Source organism: Scyliorhinus torazame, chromosome 6 (assembly GCF_047496885.1).
Source record: "Scyliorhinus torazame isolate Kashiwa2021f chromosome 6, sScyTor2.1, whole genome shotgun sequence".
Classification (NCBI taxonomy): domain Eukaryota; kingdom Metazoa; phylum Chordata; class Chondrichthyes; order Carcharhiniformes; family Scyliorhinidae; genus Scyliorhinus; species Scyliorhinus torazame.
In genome coordinates, this window is record NC_092712.1 from 148,206,724 (window position 1) to 148,224,319 (window position 17,596).

The following is a 17,596-nucleotide window of genomic DNA, read 5'->3' on the forward strand; positions in this document are numbered from 1 at the left end:
TATTATATCAGATTGTAAAAGAGCAAGGCTAACATTCTCACTGTGGTAGCCCGGCCCCTTTAAGGGGGTGGGTCCCATGGACTACATGGCCGGCTTGGGCCAATCATGGGGGAGCATGTGAATCCCGGCCAATAGGGAGTTTGCGCGGGGCCCTGGGAGCAGGAATCCGAGCAGTGGGGCCAGGGAGCTGAATTCTTAAGACCTGTTGTAAAGTGTTCTGTGTCTGTTACTTGACTGCCTTTACCTTTCATCAATAAACAACTTTGTTAACTACTGGAAGTCTCCAGTGTATGTCTCGAGCCATCACATTGGTGACGAAGTAAAAGCTTTCGATCGCAGCCTGTTGTGGATTGTGGGGGGAAGGAAGGAACAATTGAGAAAGTAGAGAAGTTCCAACAAGAGTCAGAATCATTTAAATTGGAGTGAAAATGCCTATCATTGGGAAACTGGACCCATTTGACCAAGGGGTTGGGGATGGGAGTCAGTACATCGAACGGCTCCATTTTGTTTACCGCAAATGAGATCCCAGGCAAAGACCTCTATGCCAAGCTGGTAGGAGGCCTTACCGATTCAAAATTGGACCTCAGTCATGCCTACCTGGAACTAGAGTTGGATGAGGAGTTCCAGGACTTAGCTCTTCCAGTATACCAGACTGCCATTTGGCAGGGAATATCTTCTCCAGGGAAATCCCAAGGTGATGGTTTACCTTGATGATGTGTGAGTCACAGGCACTACACCAGAAAACATGGCCAGCGTAAAAGTATCAAAAAGGTTTTGTGATGCAGCAGTCCGCCTAAAACACGTGAAATGTACTTTTCAGGCCTTAGAAGTGACATACCTAGAATTTAGTGTTGATGCAACAGGGTTTCACCCCCAGGAAGAAAAGATCAAGGCCATATGAGACATCTCTGCACCAAAAATGTCAGCAAGCTTAAATCCTTCCTTGGTATGGTCAATTACAATGGAAGGTTTGTGATGCACTATCAATTACGACGAGACGAGAGTTGAGTGTAATCGAGGCTGTATTATTGTGGTAAACCACTATTGCACCTGTATTAGGTGATGTAAGGTAGGACCTGTACTACAGGTTCGCCAGTAGTCCCTTCCTGCTGTCTCCGCCCAGTAGGCGGAGTATAAATATGCGTGTCCTCCATTCAGCAGCCATTTCGCCAGCTGCTGTGGGAGGCCACACATCTTAGAGCAATAAAGCATCAGTTGTATCCAACTCTAGTCTTTGTTCAATTGATCTTGCATCAATTACGCAGAGATTACGCCGCACGTGGTCTGAGGCGAGGAAGGTGGCGGCGCCCACGGGTCGCACGTGGGGAGTGCAAGGACAATAGCGGCGATCGAGCGGGCCTGGCACACAGCAGCGAAATGTCCTTTCTTCCCGCAGGCCTTGCAGAGCGCGCTCCGTGCCAGGCAGCGCTGCCGGGGGTGTTTTGTCTGTCCACAGAAGTTGCACTTGGGTCCCCCGGTGTTGGTTGGCTGTGAGCGAGATCGCTAGTTTCTTGGTCGCCGGGAGGTCGAGGGTAGCCCCTTCTAAGAGGTGCTGGCCTATGTAGGCCGACCCTATGCCCGTAACGAACGCGCCTCTAACAACAGGTCAGAATGTTCAACGGCCGAAACGGCCTGGCAATTGCAGTCTTTCACCAAAACGTGCAGGGCACGCCAGAAATCTTCCACAGACTCACCGGGGAGTTGATGCCGCGTGGACAGGAGGTGCCTGGCGTAGATTTTGTTGGTCTGCTGAGTGTAGTTCTCCTTCAGTAGCGCCATGGCCTCAGCGTAGGTCGGTGCATCCCGGATGAGGGGAAAGATATCGGAGCTCAGCTGCGTGAAAAAGATCTGGAGCTTTTGTGCCTCTGAGGGTGGTTCTGTCGCAGATCCGATGTATGCTTCAAAGCAAGCTAGCCAAATGTGCGAAGGCCGACTTGGCATTGTCTGCTTGAGGGTGAAGCTGCAGGCAATCAGGCTTGATGCAGAGATCCATCGTTGTAAAATCTCTGCGGAATAAATTGATGCACTATCAATTATGAAGAGACAAGAGTAGAGTGTAATCGAGGCTTTATTAGGCAGAGATGTGTAGCCTCCCGCAGTTGCTGTCGAAATGGCTGCAGCTCGGAGAGCCCACACATTTATACTCCGCCTACTCGGTGGAGCCAGCAGGCAGGGATTTACCCCCGTACCTGTAGTACAGGGGCCTTACCGTAATACTCCTCGTATGCGGTATATACAATACAACAGTGGTGACTACCACAGTTTGTTTCAAATTTAACCTGTTGAGGAAAAATCAGTGGTGGCAATGTAGAGAACCCAAGAAGAAACCTGCCAAATCGTGAAGCAAGCATTAGACTTCAATCTTTTAGTGCATTTTCACCTGGGAAAACTGATTTGTGCCCACAGATGTAAGCAAAAACCCAAAAGTTCATAGAGCCAATAATGTGCCATACTGTGATTCTGAAAGTAGAGGTGCAAAATTGAAATCTGGAAAACACAAATCATGTCAGTCCATATTGGCGAAAAAGATGGGATTACGAAATCTCAGATGAGGAAGTAAGAGATGTCACACAAGAAATGGTGCATTTCAAGTCAACCACCCCTGAGAGGATTGAACTGTCAGTTGCACTTGTAGCTGAAGGTAGCCATGTGAAGGAGAAGAGAGGATGTAACGCTGATGGGGCTGCAAAAAGTCCATTGGTTTAAAGTGAACCCAATGCTTCTGTCAGCATTGACAATCATACTTAGAATTTAACTGCAGGCGACCCTCGAAATTTGGTTCAACGTTCATTGGACAAGCAGGAAAGACTGACGGTATTACATGAGGGACAGAACGAGACAGATATAGCAAAAGTATTGAAAGACTGAGTTGAAGGGAAACACCAGGGGCCTCTGTGTTAACTACTCATGGTGCAGAGATCAGAAACTTTGAACTACTGAACCACACTCACCTCGTATAAAACCACAGAGACTGGCTCAGTTAGAGACTGAGGCACAATGTATGCTGGACATGTTGCAGAAGCAAGCAAAACCGTCGTGGTCCACAGAACGCCAGGGAGAGTCTCGGAGATTGACGGCTATGTTGGAGGACGAATTGGTGCTGGACACTCTGGACTTTTGCAAACTATTAACCACTTGCATTCAAAGAGACATCTAAAACCCAGAATGCATGATTATTCTGTTGGAGTTTGTTATTGCAACTGCTTGATGTTAAAACTGTACATATTGCTGCAAAGGATAAAGGGCTGGATTCTCCGTCCCGGGATGCCCGAATCACATTCCCCGATGGGGCAGAGGATCGGGCATTGGGGCAAAATTGGGATCAACGCCTAACACGATGCACCGACCACCGGAATCGAAGTCCACACCGCGCACCAGTGGGAACATGTAAATGAATGCAAATGGGTCATAATGACCCAGTTACATCCATTTAACGGGCCCGATGCACTAATCTCTGGCCCTCCTTGATTCTCTGGCCCCCGCGATAGGGTATCACGTAGGCACAGATCACTTCTGGTCTCTATCAGCGTGACCCTGGCATGGTGGAACTCATGACCGCTTTAAGATGTTATTAAAATATTAACGGTCTTTGATGTGGTTACTGGATAGATGCATGTTTGTTTTTACCATCACAGCATCACAACTCAGATCGGCCTTCTCGAAAGTGAACCCATGGAAAGCAACAAGTCCTGACCGCCACAACCGGTCCACAACAAATGCGATCTCCCTGGCCCTACAGTCATCCCTGGAGCATCTCGACAACAAGGACTCCTACATCAGACTCCTATTCATTGACTACAGCTCCACCTTCAACATCATCATCCCAGACAAGCTCATAACCAAACTCCAAAACCTAGGACTTGGCTCCACCCTCTGCAGCTGGATCCCCGACTTCCTGACCCATTGACCACAATCAGTAAGGATAAACAACAACATCTCCTCCATGATAGTCCTCAACACCAGGGTCCCACAAGGCTGCATACTTAGCCCCCTACTATATTCCCTATACAGGGTCACGCAGTTCTGGTCACCCTATTATAGAAAGGATATTATTAAACTGGAAAGAGTGCAGAAAAGATTTACTAGGATGTTGCCAGGACTTGATGGTTTGAGTTATAAGGAGAGGCTGGATAGACTGGGACTTTTTTCCTTGGAGCGTAGGAGGCTTAGGGGTGATCTTATAGAGGTCTATAAAATAATGAGGGGCATAGATAAGGTAGATAGTCAACATCTTTTCCCAAAGGTAGGGGAGTCTAAAACTAGAGGGCATAGGTTTAAGGTGAGAGGGGAGAGATTCAGAAGGGCCCAGAGGGGCAATTTCTTCACTCAGAGGGTAGTGAGTGTCTGGAATGGGCTGCCAGAGGTAGTAGTAGAGGCGGGTACAATTGTGTCTTTTAAAAAACATTTAGATAGTTACATGGGTAAGATGGGTATAGAGGGTTATGGGCCAAGTGCGGGCAACTGGGACTAGGTTAATGGTAAAAACTGGGCGGCATGGACTGGTTGGGCCGAAGGGCCTGTTTCCATGCTGTAAACTTCTATGATTCTATGATTCTACACACATGACTGTGTGGCAAAATTCAGGTCCAACTCCATCTACAAGTTTGCTGATGACACAATCTCAACCATGATGAGTCAGAGTAAAGGAGGGAGATAGAGAACCTAGTGGCATGGTGCAATGACACCAATCTCTCCCTCAATGTCAGCAAAACTAAGGAGCTGATCATCGACTTCAGGAAGCGAAGTGTCGTACACACCCCTGTCTGCATCAATGCTGCCGAGGTGGAATCATAGAATTTACAGTGCAGAAGGAGGCCATTCGGCCCATCGAGTCTGCACCGGCTCTTGGAAAGAGCACCCTACCCAAGCCCACACCTCCACCCTATCCCCATAACCCAGTAACCCCACCCAACACTAAGGGCAATTTATCATGGCCAATCCACCTAACCTGCACATCTTTGGACTGTGGGAGGAAACCGGAGCACCCGGAGGAAACCCACGCACACACGGGGAGGATGTGCAGACTCCGCACAGACAGTGACCCAAGCCGGAATCGAACCTAGGACCCTGGAGCTGTGAAGCAATTGTGCTATCCACAATGCTACCGTGCTGAGATGGTTGACAGTTTCAAATTCCTAGGTGTACACATCACCAACAATCTGTCCTGGTCCACCCACGTCGACGCTACGACCAAGAAAGCACAACAACGCCTATACTTCCTCAGGAAACTAAGGAAATTCGGCATGTGCACATCGACTCTTATCAATTCTTACAGATGCACCATAGAAAGCATCCTATCTGGCTGCATCACAGCCTGGTTTGGCAACAGCTCGGCCCAAGACCGCAAGAAACTACAGAGAATCGCGAACACAGCCCAGTCCATCAAGCGAACCCGCTTCCCATCTATTGACTCTGTCGACACCTCCCACTGCCTTGGGAAAGTGGGCAGCATAATCAAAGACCCGTCCCTCAGGATATTTTCTCTTCCAACCTCTTCCATTAGGCAGAAGATACAAAAGTCTGAGAACACGCACTAGCATGTTCAAAAACAGCTTCTTCCCCACTTCTGAATGGGTCTCTTATGGACTGAACTGATCTCTCCACGCATCTTCTCTACTGTGTAGCACTGCACTCTGTATGCTTCACCTGATGTCTATGTCTATATATTTACATTGGGTATCTATCAAACGTCCTTTGCTTTTCATGTATGGTATGTTCTGAATGGGCTGTACGCAGAATACCTTTCACTATACCTCGGTACACGTGGCAATAAATATAAATATATACAACTGAATGATCATTTGAGCGATTTAGATTTTTTAAAAATTGGGTCTTAAGTTTTTTTTCAGCATGATTGGTTGTGTGTTTGAGTGACAGGTCCATTAGATTCTTAAAGGTTTGCTTTTATAATGTCCATTTCCAAAACTTCCTATTACTCTTACCTGGCTCCTAATGCCCATAATGGATACTAGATGAGTGGCTATGGAGGATAAATGGGGTCATGGGCAGTATGGTGGAGCATACAAAGGGCATGGAGAGGGAATGAAAGGTATGGGGAGGGATGTAAGGGGCATGGGGACATGGAGGGAGAATGGAAGGCCATGGCGGTATGTGGGCACCAAAGGAGAGCTTATTCACACCTGACCTCGACTCCCATTCTTCCCAAACATGTGATCTCCTACAAGACAAGCATGTAAGCTGATTTTCCAACCTATCTTGTGTCAGCTGATCTCTTCTGCACCACATAATTTTCCACCACTTCTGCCTGTCCTAGACGGAAAATTGGCCACTTAAATGAAGACTTTGACTTAAAATAGTCTGAGTGTGATACTTTGCATCCAAGCATCAGTCGGGACATCCAAACCACTTTCACGTTTGGGTCTCACTAACTTTTCTCAGTGTGCTACAATTAACCCTCTTGCAACTCTGTAATCTGGTGAGAAAGAAAATCAGCCAGTAACTGCACAATGCTGTCTGGCATATAAGTCCTGTTTGTTGGGCGGGGTGGGAGAAAAATAATGGGTTTGCAACAGGTCGGAAGAGTTTTGTGAGGCCCAGCTGAGAACTTCTGCTCCTCCTAGATTAACAATGTTCTGGAAACAAACGAAAAATAAACTTACCAGGAAAATATAAAGGATTGCTTATTAATAAATACAGAATGTAAGACTAGTAAATACTGTGTATGTTTCCTCCATTTCTTCTTGAAAGTTGTTATCGAAGTCACACTAGTACAACCTCATTTACATATTTGCACAAGTGTTTTGGATGGTTCAACTGCTGTTTCCAAATTTTACAAGCACAAATGGACAGCCGGTAATTGAAAGTCACCCTCATAATTTGTTCTCAATATTAAAAAGGTTTTATAAAGCATGCAACTATGGGGGACAGAAGGACAAAAATGACTAAGCACAAAATTATTTAGCATGTAAATCATGCAAGGTGTCAAGTGAGAGTACCCTTTAAGAAATGGGTGTTTAAGAAATGTACCTTTAAGAAATGGAGCTGCTCATGTTACTGGAGTGATGTCAGAATGTGGGTGGAGCTGAGCTCCACTTTTGCTTTTTTAGTTTCAGTTTGAGAAAGCTTGGGTGTGTCTGTGTTTTTCAGTGAGCTGAATCTGAAGTTAAAAGTGAGCTGCACTGCTGTTGATCTCGGCCATCCAAAGACTATCTTAATCCTTTGGTGAATTCAGAATTATAAATGATTTCAGTATTGAATGTAAACCCTAATGTGCTCCTGTTTAGAGATTTGTTAAGTTTTGGGATGTGAAAAGGACAGCATACAGATTACTTAGTGTTTTATTCTCTGGGGGTTTTCTTTGAATTAATGGTTGCTAAGATATTCACTATTTGTTTTAAAAAGGTTAACTTGAGTTCATAGAATAAACATTGTTTTGTTTTAAAAACCACTGGTCCATTTTCTGCTGTACCACACCTGTAGAGTAAGTCATGTGCTCCCCATAGCACAATCTATTAAAAGTTGTGGGTCAGGTGAACTCCATGATACACTTTGGGATTCTCTAAACCCTGGCCCATAACAAAGGGCAAGGAAATAAATTTAAATGCACCTCTGAAAGTATACATTACTGACATAAATAGACCACAATACCAATTTCGACATCTGTCAATTATGATGGATAGAAAAAATCCAGACTTTAACTTCCAATGACTATAAATGGGATACATGATGTGGAGATGTCGGCGTTGGACTGGGGTGAGCACAGTAAGAAGTCTTACAACACCAAGTTAAAGTCCAACAGGTTTGTTTCAAATCACTAGCTTTCGGAGCACTGCTCCTTCCTCAGGTGAATGAAGAGGTATGGTCCAGAAACATATATATAGACAAAGTCAAAGATGCAAGACAATGCTTTGAATGTGAGCATTGGCAGGTAGTTAAGTCTTTACAGATCCAGAGATAGGGGTAACCCCAAGTTAAAGAGAATTGTGAATTGTCCCAAGCCAGGACAGTTGGTAGGATTTCGCAAGCCCAGGCCAGATGGTGGGGGATGAATGCAATGCGACATGAATCCAAGGTCCCGGTTGAGGCCATACTCAGGTGTGCGAAACTTGGCTATAAGTTTCTGCTCGGCGATTTTGCGTTGTCGCACGTCCAGAAGACCGCGTTAGAGAACGCTTACCCGGAGATCAGACGCTGAATGCCCTTGACTACTGAAGTGTTCCCCTACTGGAGGGGAACATTCCTGCCTGGCGATTGTCGCGCGATGTCCGTTCATCCGTTGTCGCAGCGTCTGCATGGTCTCGCCAATGTACCACGTTTCAGGATATCCTTCCCTGCAGTGTAATGGTGGTACCCATGTCGATGATCTGGCACGTCACTATTTTCATCAAAATGCACGAACATTAATTTATCATGGAAATACCAATCAACTCCACAAAGCCAGAGAACTCAGAGCTCTGATTGAACCAATTTGTCAGTGCTCCCTCGCCAGCTAAAATATGCATTGTAGGGAAGTTGCATTATAAAGCACCTCATTCATTTTACCTGAACTAAACTCCAACGAGCAGTGCTATTAAATAACAGCTCATGTGGATCAATACGTCAAACGTAATAAAATTGCTTCCCTGTCAAAACTACACTGTCACACATAAGAACAGAAAAATAGCACTGGGCTAGGCCTGTTCACTAGAAACATGGCTGATCTTCTACTCAACACTTTCTTTCCCTATACCCATATTTATTGATTCCCTTAGTGTTCAGAGATTTGAAACAGAGAACTGAGAATAAAGTTCTTCACTAAAATGAAGATTAGATCATTCGTGTAATCAGGAAAAGAGGAAGGAAGTAACTCTTATTGGTGAAATCTTGCATGTTACAACTTTAATTTGAACAGAGAAATGTAAAGTGAAGGGATAAATGTAGATTTAAAGAGTGAAGATAAATCTAACCACAGGATGAATAACTCAATACATTTTCTTCAGAGCTTTTCTTTAAATTTTGTTATCAGAATATGGGCAAGATTGTCAATCTACACAAGCACTGCCATCCTAATTGCCCTGAGAAGGTGGTAGCAAATTCTCTTCTTGCACCTGTGCCATCCTTGTGGTGGTATATGCTCCGATAAAAAGTGATAGTTAAAGACATTGATGCAGCAACAATGAAGGAACAGAGCTATTTGTCTAAACCATGGCGGTGTATGATTTGGAGGGCAGTTTGAAGGAGATAATACTCTCATGACATTACTGCTGCCACCATTTTCAATGGTAGAGGTCAAGGGGGCAGTGGTGATGCCAAAGTTACTTTGATAATTTGCTATACTGTATGTATATTGCAGCCACAGTACACTACCAATGGAAGAAGTAGATATTGCCCTGGATTTTAGTCCCGCAATTCAGGGAAATTGTGTCAAGTCATTTCCCCACCTTGACTGCAAACCTGCTCCCATACCCGCCATAAATATTTAAATCCAAGAAACATATGTGGGCAAGGCTTGGGTCTGCTGCTGCCCTAGGTTGGAGTGTGGGTGTCAAGGTGGGGAGGGTAGGAGGTGCACCTTGATTCTCAGGAACATCGGCCCAGCTTTCCTTATAATTTTTGTGCCCCCTTGCCTTCACCTCCTCACATTCCCATCTACCTCCATGCCCCCTGCATAGCCTCTCATTCCACCCATGCCCCCTCCATCATGCATTCTCCATAGCCTCTCACCCAGTATGAACTATGGGCAGACATCAGACATCACCAGCAAAGAGAAGTCTTTGAAACAGACATATAAAAGTTAACTTCTCACAATCTAACAGAGGTGTCACCCAAACACACAACTGTTCACACTGGAAATAAAATATTAGACCCAGTGTAAAAATTACTCAAATCCCCTTGAGTGGTCAATCAGTTATAAAAACAAACATCTATTCCGTAGCCATTTCAAAGACAGCTAATCTTTTAATAACCTCTTTAAACTGACAATCAAACTGCCATCACAGCTGAAATAAGTGGTTAATAGTTTTTGAAACAGCTGAGCTTATTACGACAATTTGGCTGGGAAAGAGGTACACCTCAATTCTCAGGAACATCAGCCCAGCTATCTTTAGAATTCAGATGCCTCTCCACATTCCCACCCACCCCCATACCTCTTCATACTCCCCACACCCACTGCATATCATCTTATACCACCCAAGCCCCCTCCATCCACCCCTCTCCATTCATTCTTCATAGCCTTTCACCCAGTATGAACTATGGGCAGACATCTGACATCACCAGTAAAGAGAAGTATTTCAAAAGTCACCCTCTCACCATCTAATAGATGTGTCACTCAAACACACAACTGTTCACACTGGAAATAAAATATTAGACCCAGTGTAAAATTACTCAAATCCCCTTGAGTGGTCAATCAGTTATAAAAACAAACATCTATTCCGTAGCCATTTCAAAGACAGCTAATCTTTTAATAACCTCTTTAAACTGACAATCAAACTGCCATCACAGCTGAAATAAGTGGTTAATAGTTTTTGAAACAGCTGAGCTTATTACGACAATTTGGCTGGGAAAGAGGTACACCTCAATTCTCAGGAACATCAGCCCAGCTATCTTTAGAATTCAGATGCCTCTCCACATTCCCACCCACCCCCATACCTCTTCATACTCCCCACACCCACTGCATATCATCTTATACCACCCAAGCCCCCTCCATCCACCCCTCTCCATTCATTCTTCATAGCCTTTCACCCAGTATGGACTATGGGCAGACATCTGACATCACCAGTAAAGAGAAGTATTTCAAAAGTCACCCTCTCACCATCTAATAGATGTGTCACTCAAACATACAACTGTTCACACTGGTAATAAAACATTAGACCCAATGAAAAACTTATAAGACAGCATTTAATAATGACATTTAAGTTGTCAAAACCTTTAACACTTACCTGTCAAAATGTTCCTGACTCCTCAGCAGATTTCCTCCAAGGTTCACAAACTGTCAAACAAGATGGGTTCTCAGAAATTCTCCAAGACCACCTGACCTGAGAAAACTACTGGTGGACGTGAAAACAAATTCCCCTTTGGCCGGTCAACATTGACTGCGATATCAAAGGTCGTGTGTGAGGTGGTGCAACCCAAACTTCTTCCTGTATATAGGTTTGTGTGGACTACATTTCCAGGGGGGAATCAAAAATTCTTGTCCCATAGACTCATTTTTTTTACCAATACCACAATGTTTCTAACATTTTCAGGGCACAAAAATCCATATCAGTGACAAGGACACCAATTAAATAGACTTCTCTAGATGTTTTTGAGCTTCATGTGCTGCACCTATCTAGGGCATGTGGTCAGTAGTCAATCATATTCTTGACTTCAGCCTTCTAGATCGTGCAAAAGCTTCTGCCTGCATCTAAAGTTGCTATATCTTGTCTGGTTGAGTTTCTTGTCAGTAGTTACACCCAAGTTGTTGATTGTGGTACTGTTGAAAATCAGGAGGTAACGACTGAGTTGTTCCTTAATGGAGATGGCCATTTTTTTTTCTTGACCACGATATTATTTGACACCTGTTGTCCAGGTCCTGCTATAGGTAGGATAGGTTATTTTGTTATTGGATTTAGTAGTCACAGTGGAGTCTGGGAAGGAGAGATAAAATAAATGGTTTATTGCCAAAGTAAAGTCCAGTCCCAACGTGACTACTCAGCAGCTCGGCCCCTACCTGGGCTGGCTTTTAATATCCAGAGTTAACTATCTCGCTGATTGGCCTCCGCCCTCAGTGGGGGAGCTCGTGCACCTCAAGGCTCACGGGAATATTAATCAGGTTATTCCCGTGGGGGTTATAATTTTCCTCCCTCTACAAAGTCCGTAAGTCCTTCCGAGGAAGGTGGAGCAGGAGGACACCTGCTCTTCTTCGCCCGCGGCTGCACTTCCAGCGGCTGCAGGGCTGGGTGGGGGAGCTTATAGCATGTCGGGGAACACCATTTTCTCAGCGATCACCTGATGGGTACTACCATTAGTGACTGATCCCTGGCCAGCCTTCGGAAGTTTCGAATGCCTGGTCTGCATTTCCGAGTCAGAGTCAATGATCTCCCGCATCTCAGTGTCAGGCACCCCAGGGGCCTTCATGTGTTGGAGGGGCCATGGTGAAATTCTGGTCCCCTGCTCCTGAGGTGGTCACAGTGCATCTGCATCGTCTGCTCTCACGCCTGCACCTGGTACGAAACCGATCAATCTGTCATACCACTGCCCTTGGAATCCACTGGGGACCATCCTTGAAGTTGCAGATATAAAGTGCATCCCTGATTTAAACTGCCTGATCCACATTCGCCTGTCTTAGCTTCTCCTCTGCTGTTCCTCATTCTGTCCCACCTTCCTGCCAATATCGGGGAACATGAGGCTCAGGCGGGTCCTGAGTCACCGGCTCAGAACATCAATTGTTCTGCCGCCACTGTGTTGGTCGTGGCATGTGGCGTGGTCCGATAACAATAAAAATATAGCCCGCCGAGTTTCCACGGACCCTGTGGTCTACTTCTTCAGGCCCCTTTGAAGGTCTGCATGATCCGCTCGGCCAGCCCATGTGAGGAAGGGTGATACGGAGCCGTGCGGATTCGTCATACCCCATTGGCCTTCATGAAACGCTTGAACTCTTTGCTGGTGAAAGAGGTACCATTATCCATGACCAGCACCTCCGGAATGCCGTGGGTGCTTAAGGAGAGCTGGAGCTTCTCAACCATAGCCTTTAGTGTAGTAGATGACGTCCGGTGGACTCCAGCCACTTGGAATGGCCGTGCACTATTAGAAGAAACATTGAACCTTGGGAAAATCCGGCAAGATCAGAGTATAGGTGCACCCAAGGCCAGCCTTGCCATTCCCAAGGATGCAGCGGAGCAGCAGGCAGGAATATCCACTGTTCTTGGCACTGTTGGGCCAGTTGTTGGATCGCGGCATCCAGGCCTGGCCTCCACACATAGCTATGGGTTAGCATTTTCATCTTCAACACCCCCCGGATGTCCATTGTGCAGGTCCTGAAGGATCGCGAGGGCGATGACGCAGGCCCCCAGCAGGGTGTAATCCATCCCGATCCACTTGACATCCCAAGAAGGTAACCTCCTTGGCCTAGAAAACGCACTTCTCCTCTTGAGACAGATATCCATCTCAGAAAACCAGCAGAGGACTTCCTCCAGGCTGCTCAGGTGCTCCCTTTCCATGGCTCCGGAGACCAGGATGTCGTCCAAGTAGACCACCACACTCCGAAGCCCACTCAGGATGTTCTCCATTATACTAAAAAATTATGAAAGCCATTGACACACCAAACAGCAGTCTCATGTATTCGTAAAAGCCCCTGTGGGTACTAATAGTTACGTAACACCTGGAATCAAGATCCAGCTCCAGCTGGAGATAAGCATGGCTCATGTCGAGCTTGGAAAAGGACTGATCCCAGTTAACTTTATGTATAGGTCTTCTATTTGCAGCATTGTATACCTGTCCACAAGGGAGGTCCTGCTGATGGCCAATTTATAATCACCACACAGGTGTACGGTTTTGTCAGGTTGAAGTGCAAGGACTACTGCCGTTGCCGAATCGGCAGACCGCACCGGTCGGACGATCCCAAGGCCTTCCAGTTGGCTACGTTTGTCCTCGACCTTCCCCAACAATGCAGAGGGGACCGGGCGGGCCCAGAAGGCTGGGCCTCGGGGCTCACGTATATTTTGGCTATTGCAAATTGTTCCCAGGCCTTCCTTGAAAACTTCAATGTACTTCCCCAAGACTTCATAAAGTCCTCCGGTGACAGTCCAACTGGAGGCTTTGTAGCCAGTCGCAGCCCAGCAGACACGGTCCGGGGCCCTTCACTGGCCACCTAAAATGGCCTTCCGCAAAGGATGCTGGGGAAGTAGGCCAAGTTCAGGGACAGACAGGCTACAGCCCAGACTTTGTAAAGCACCACAAGAAACAGGCCATCTCCAGGAACAATAGAACTATCCTGTTAATCACACTTGCTTACCAGACACAGCGGCACCTAAGCTCCTTATTTGGGAGGGCCTACCTGTCTCCAATACTTGCAGGCATGGCCACTGAGTGCCCACCCCAAAATCGATGTGGCAGCCCCCGATTGGACTTGATCGATCAGGGTGATTGAACTCTGATACCCAGGGCAGCATGGTAGCACAGTGGTCAGCCCAGTTGCTTCACAGCTCCAGGGTCTCAGGTTCGATTCCCGGCTTGGGTCACTGTCTGTGCGGAGTCTGCACGTTCTCCCCGCGTCTGCATGGGTTTCCTCCTGGTGCTCTGGTTTCCTCCCACAGTCCAAAGATGTTCAGGTTAGGTAGATTGGCCATGCTAAATTGCCCCTTAATATCCATAAAGATTAGGTGGAGTTACTGGGTTACGGGGATAGGGTGGAGGTGTGGGGTGTTCTTTCCAAGGGTGGATGCAGACTCCTTCTGCACTGTAAATTCTATGTCTACGTCTATGTCTAACCTTGATCAATTGATTGACAATAAGCCAGAGACTGCCCACCAAAGGGCACAAAATCCAAGCAGGTTAAAAGGTGCTGTACCACCTTAGAATCTCTCTCTGCAGCAGCAACAAAAAACAGTGACTATTCACCGGCCATGGAGAAAGACCATCACCTGACCAACTGACGGAAGACCAGAGCCAGGAACAGACCAGACCAAGGACTGAACATTGAGGACTACAAGATTCTAGATACAGATAAAGGCCAATATCTGTTTGGTACTTGCTAGATACTCTGAAGTTAAGTTAATGTCTTGTGCGTACTCGCTTTGTAGTTTGGCTTAAGTGTGTGTGTGATTGATTAACAGTAACATTTGTGTGATAGTAAATAAATAGTGAATTATTCTATGAAACAGACTTATAGTCATTTGTCCATCATATATGGTTTAAGACACACTGTGGTTTAGGCACAACAAATATTACTAACGGCAACCTAACAGACTGCTGCCCGTAAGTCACCAGGGTCATCGTCTTGAATGTTATGGTAAGAGTTCCTCTGTATAGGTCACTAGACTCGCCTCGATGTTCCACAAACGCAACCGTTGAACTCCAGACCTGACTCCCAATTACAGAAACTGAACCTTCGGTGTCCAATTCTATCTCCAGCGAATGGCCATTCCCCTGTATTGTAATCCTAATGGAGCCAACTCGTGGCGGGGTGATGTAGTTCAATTGCATACATTCCTCGTCCTCAGGTTCTCCTAAGTGGAGGGTTTGGGCTGGCGTCTCCCTTCAGCAGGGAGGTGAGCTTGCTGGCTGGCCTATCCCAGCGATTGCACCGACCACAAGTGCATCTAATTATTCCAGAGAGGCATCTCGTCTGGCTGTAGTGGTCCTTGACCAACGGGTCTGATCCCGGCGGTGCTCAGGCCAGGGTGGGGTCCCAGGGGTCGCAGTTGTAGGAGGGGTTGAGTATCAGAATGGGGGTATGCTATGCTGTTTACCTCCATCCCTGGAGCTCCGAGACTCCCTTCTTAGCACTCTCCTGTGAGAAAGAGAGATCGTAATGGCCTTCTTTAGGTCCTGCAACAGCTTGGCCAGCAATTTTTTCCGTGTTGCCATATTGTTTACTCCGCATACGCGGCGGTCCTGTAGCATCTCAGGTAGGGATGGGCCATCGTCACAAAACTCTGCCAATTTTCCGAAGCGCACCAAACTCTCCTGGGGTCCTCTCAGCCTCATTACACTAACCAACGGCTTAGGGTTAGAGTGGTTTGCCACGAGTGTCATTAGATCCTCGAATGTTCCGGAGTCTGGGGGCGTAGGGTACGTCAGGCTCTTTATGTCACTGAAAGTAGAGGTCTCACAGGTGGTCAGAAGAATTACCATATTGCAATCATCCCCGGCGATGGTGTTTTTCTCAGAAAAATAGCGCATACATTCCATATACTGCATCCAGTCCTCCACGCCCACATCCAAAACATCGAGTCTGCCAAAGAGCAGTATTTTCAAAATGGTGCAAACCTTATTCCGTCGCGAAGAAAAGTGGCTGTGCTCCAATGGTTTGCAGCGCCGACTGTAGTTCCACTTTCCTTTGTCGCCAATTTAATGGGCACAGAGTGCGGGAAGGAGAGTTAAAATGAATTGTTTATTACCAAAGTAAAGTATATACATGTAACAGTCCAGTCCCAGCCGGGATTACTCTGCAGCTCGACTCCTATCTGGGCCGGCTTTTAATGTCCAGAGTTAACTATCCCACTGAGGGGCCTCTGCATTCAGCTTATGCATCCATGTTTGATTCTGGCTGGAATAAGGCTCTCTTGTCTATGCTAGATTAATCCAGTATTGTGGATAGAATAAACCTGGGCAATTTTTCATTTATGGATAAGAACCTATGGGGTCAGGTTTTGCGGGGCGGGTGGTGGTGGATAAAACAGTAATTCTGGTGCATTTGTCTCCAGCACCATAATTGAGATATTATGAGGGCCCATAGCCTTCACTATGTCCATTGTAGTTTCCTAATGTTTTGTGCAGCGAACTGAATTATTTAGGAACCACCATCTGTGAAGGAGGTCAATTAGGTCAACTTGACATTTCTGTCTGAATGCACTTTCAAACATCTCAGGCTGGTCTCTTGTACTGACATTCTGAGTTCTGCTGTGGTGGAGGACTGTGGCCAACATCCACCTTTGCAGATGTCAGTCTTCCTTTACTTACTGGCTATACAGATACACCAGATCCAACTGGAGCCTGAAGATTGAGAAACACATGGAAGTAAGGGATGTGCGTTCGTACAAGAGATAATTGTTTTAATTATTTAAATTGCAAATGATTTATTTCAGGGTTATAAATATCAACAGTGGAACTTTTCTGGGTATCTAGCTATTTGCATTTTGCAGTGTTAATTGCTTATTGCTCATGTTGCAGGAATATATTAAATGGGACTAGAACATGGTAAGTAATGTCTGTTCCCAATAGTGCATCTTGAAAAACAATCTTTAAAAAAAACAATGCACCCCTACTAATGAAAACATTGCATGGTAAAATATATTCCGTGCTATGCTTTCCCAGAAGTTGAATACAATCATGCTAAGGATAGCAATCCAGTCACAATGAAAGGAAAGAGGACAGGATCCCTATGTTTCAGTGCTGGATCAGATCTACATACTAACGAATGCGCAGATATTAATGCCAGAGTACCATAAAAATCTGATTACCTACACAACTGCCAGAGAAACATCTAGGCTGTCGGGGAAAATCTTAGTTCCAAATCAAATCATTTTAAACATAGAACATAGAACATTACAGCGCAGTACAGGCCCTTCAGCCCTCGATGTTGCGCCGACCTGTGAAAGCACTCTAAAGCCCATCTACACTATTCCCTTATCATCCATATGTCTATCCAATGACCATTTGAATGCCCTTAGTGTTGGCGAGTCCACTACTGTTGCACGCAGGGCATTCCACGCCCTTACTACTCTCTGAGTAAAGAACCTACCTCTGACATCTGTCTTATATCTTTCTCCCCTCAATTTAAAGCTATGTCCCCTCGTGCTAGACATCACCATCCGAGGAAAAAGGCTCTCACTGTCCACCCTATCGAAGGAGATGCTGTTCATTTCCACAGAGATTTATGCCATTGTCCCATAGTTTCTGCAGACCTTATGCCAAAGCTATGGCAGATGATCAGGAGAACTCAGAACAAAATCAGCTC

The 17,596-nt window shown here is 45.9% G+C and overlaps 1 protein-coding gene across 11 annotated transcripts in view; it reads right to left on the reverse strand.

The window, feature by feature from the left end:
• The window catches only part of LOC140425059 (poly(rC)-binding protein 3), a 377,151-nt gene that overhangs the window by 239,976 nt on the left and 119,579 nt on the right, over nt 1-17,596 (reverse strand). The window lies entirely within an intron of this gene.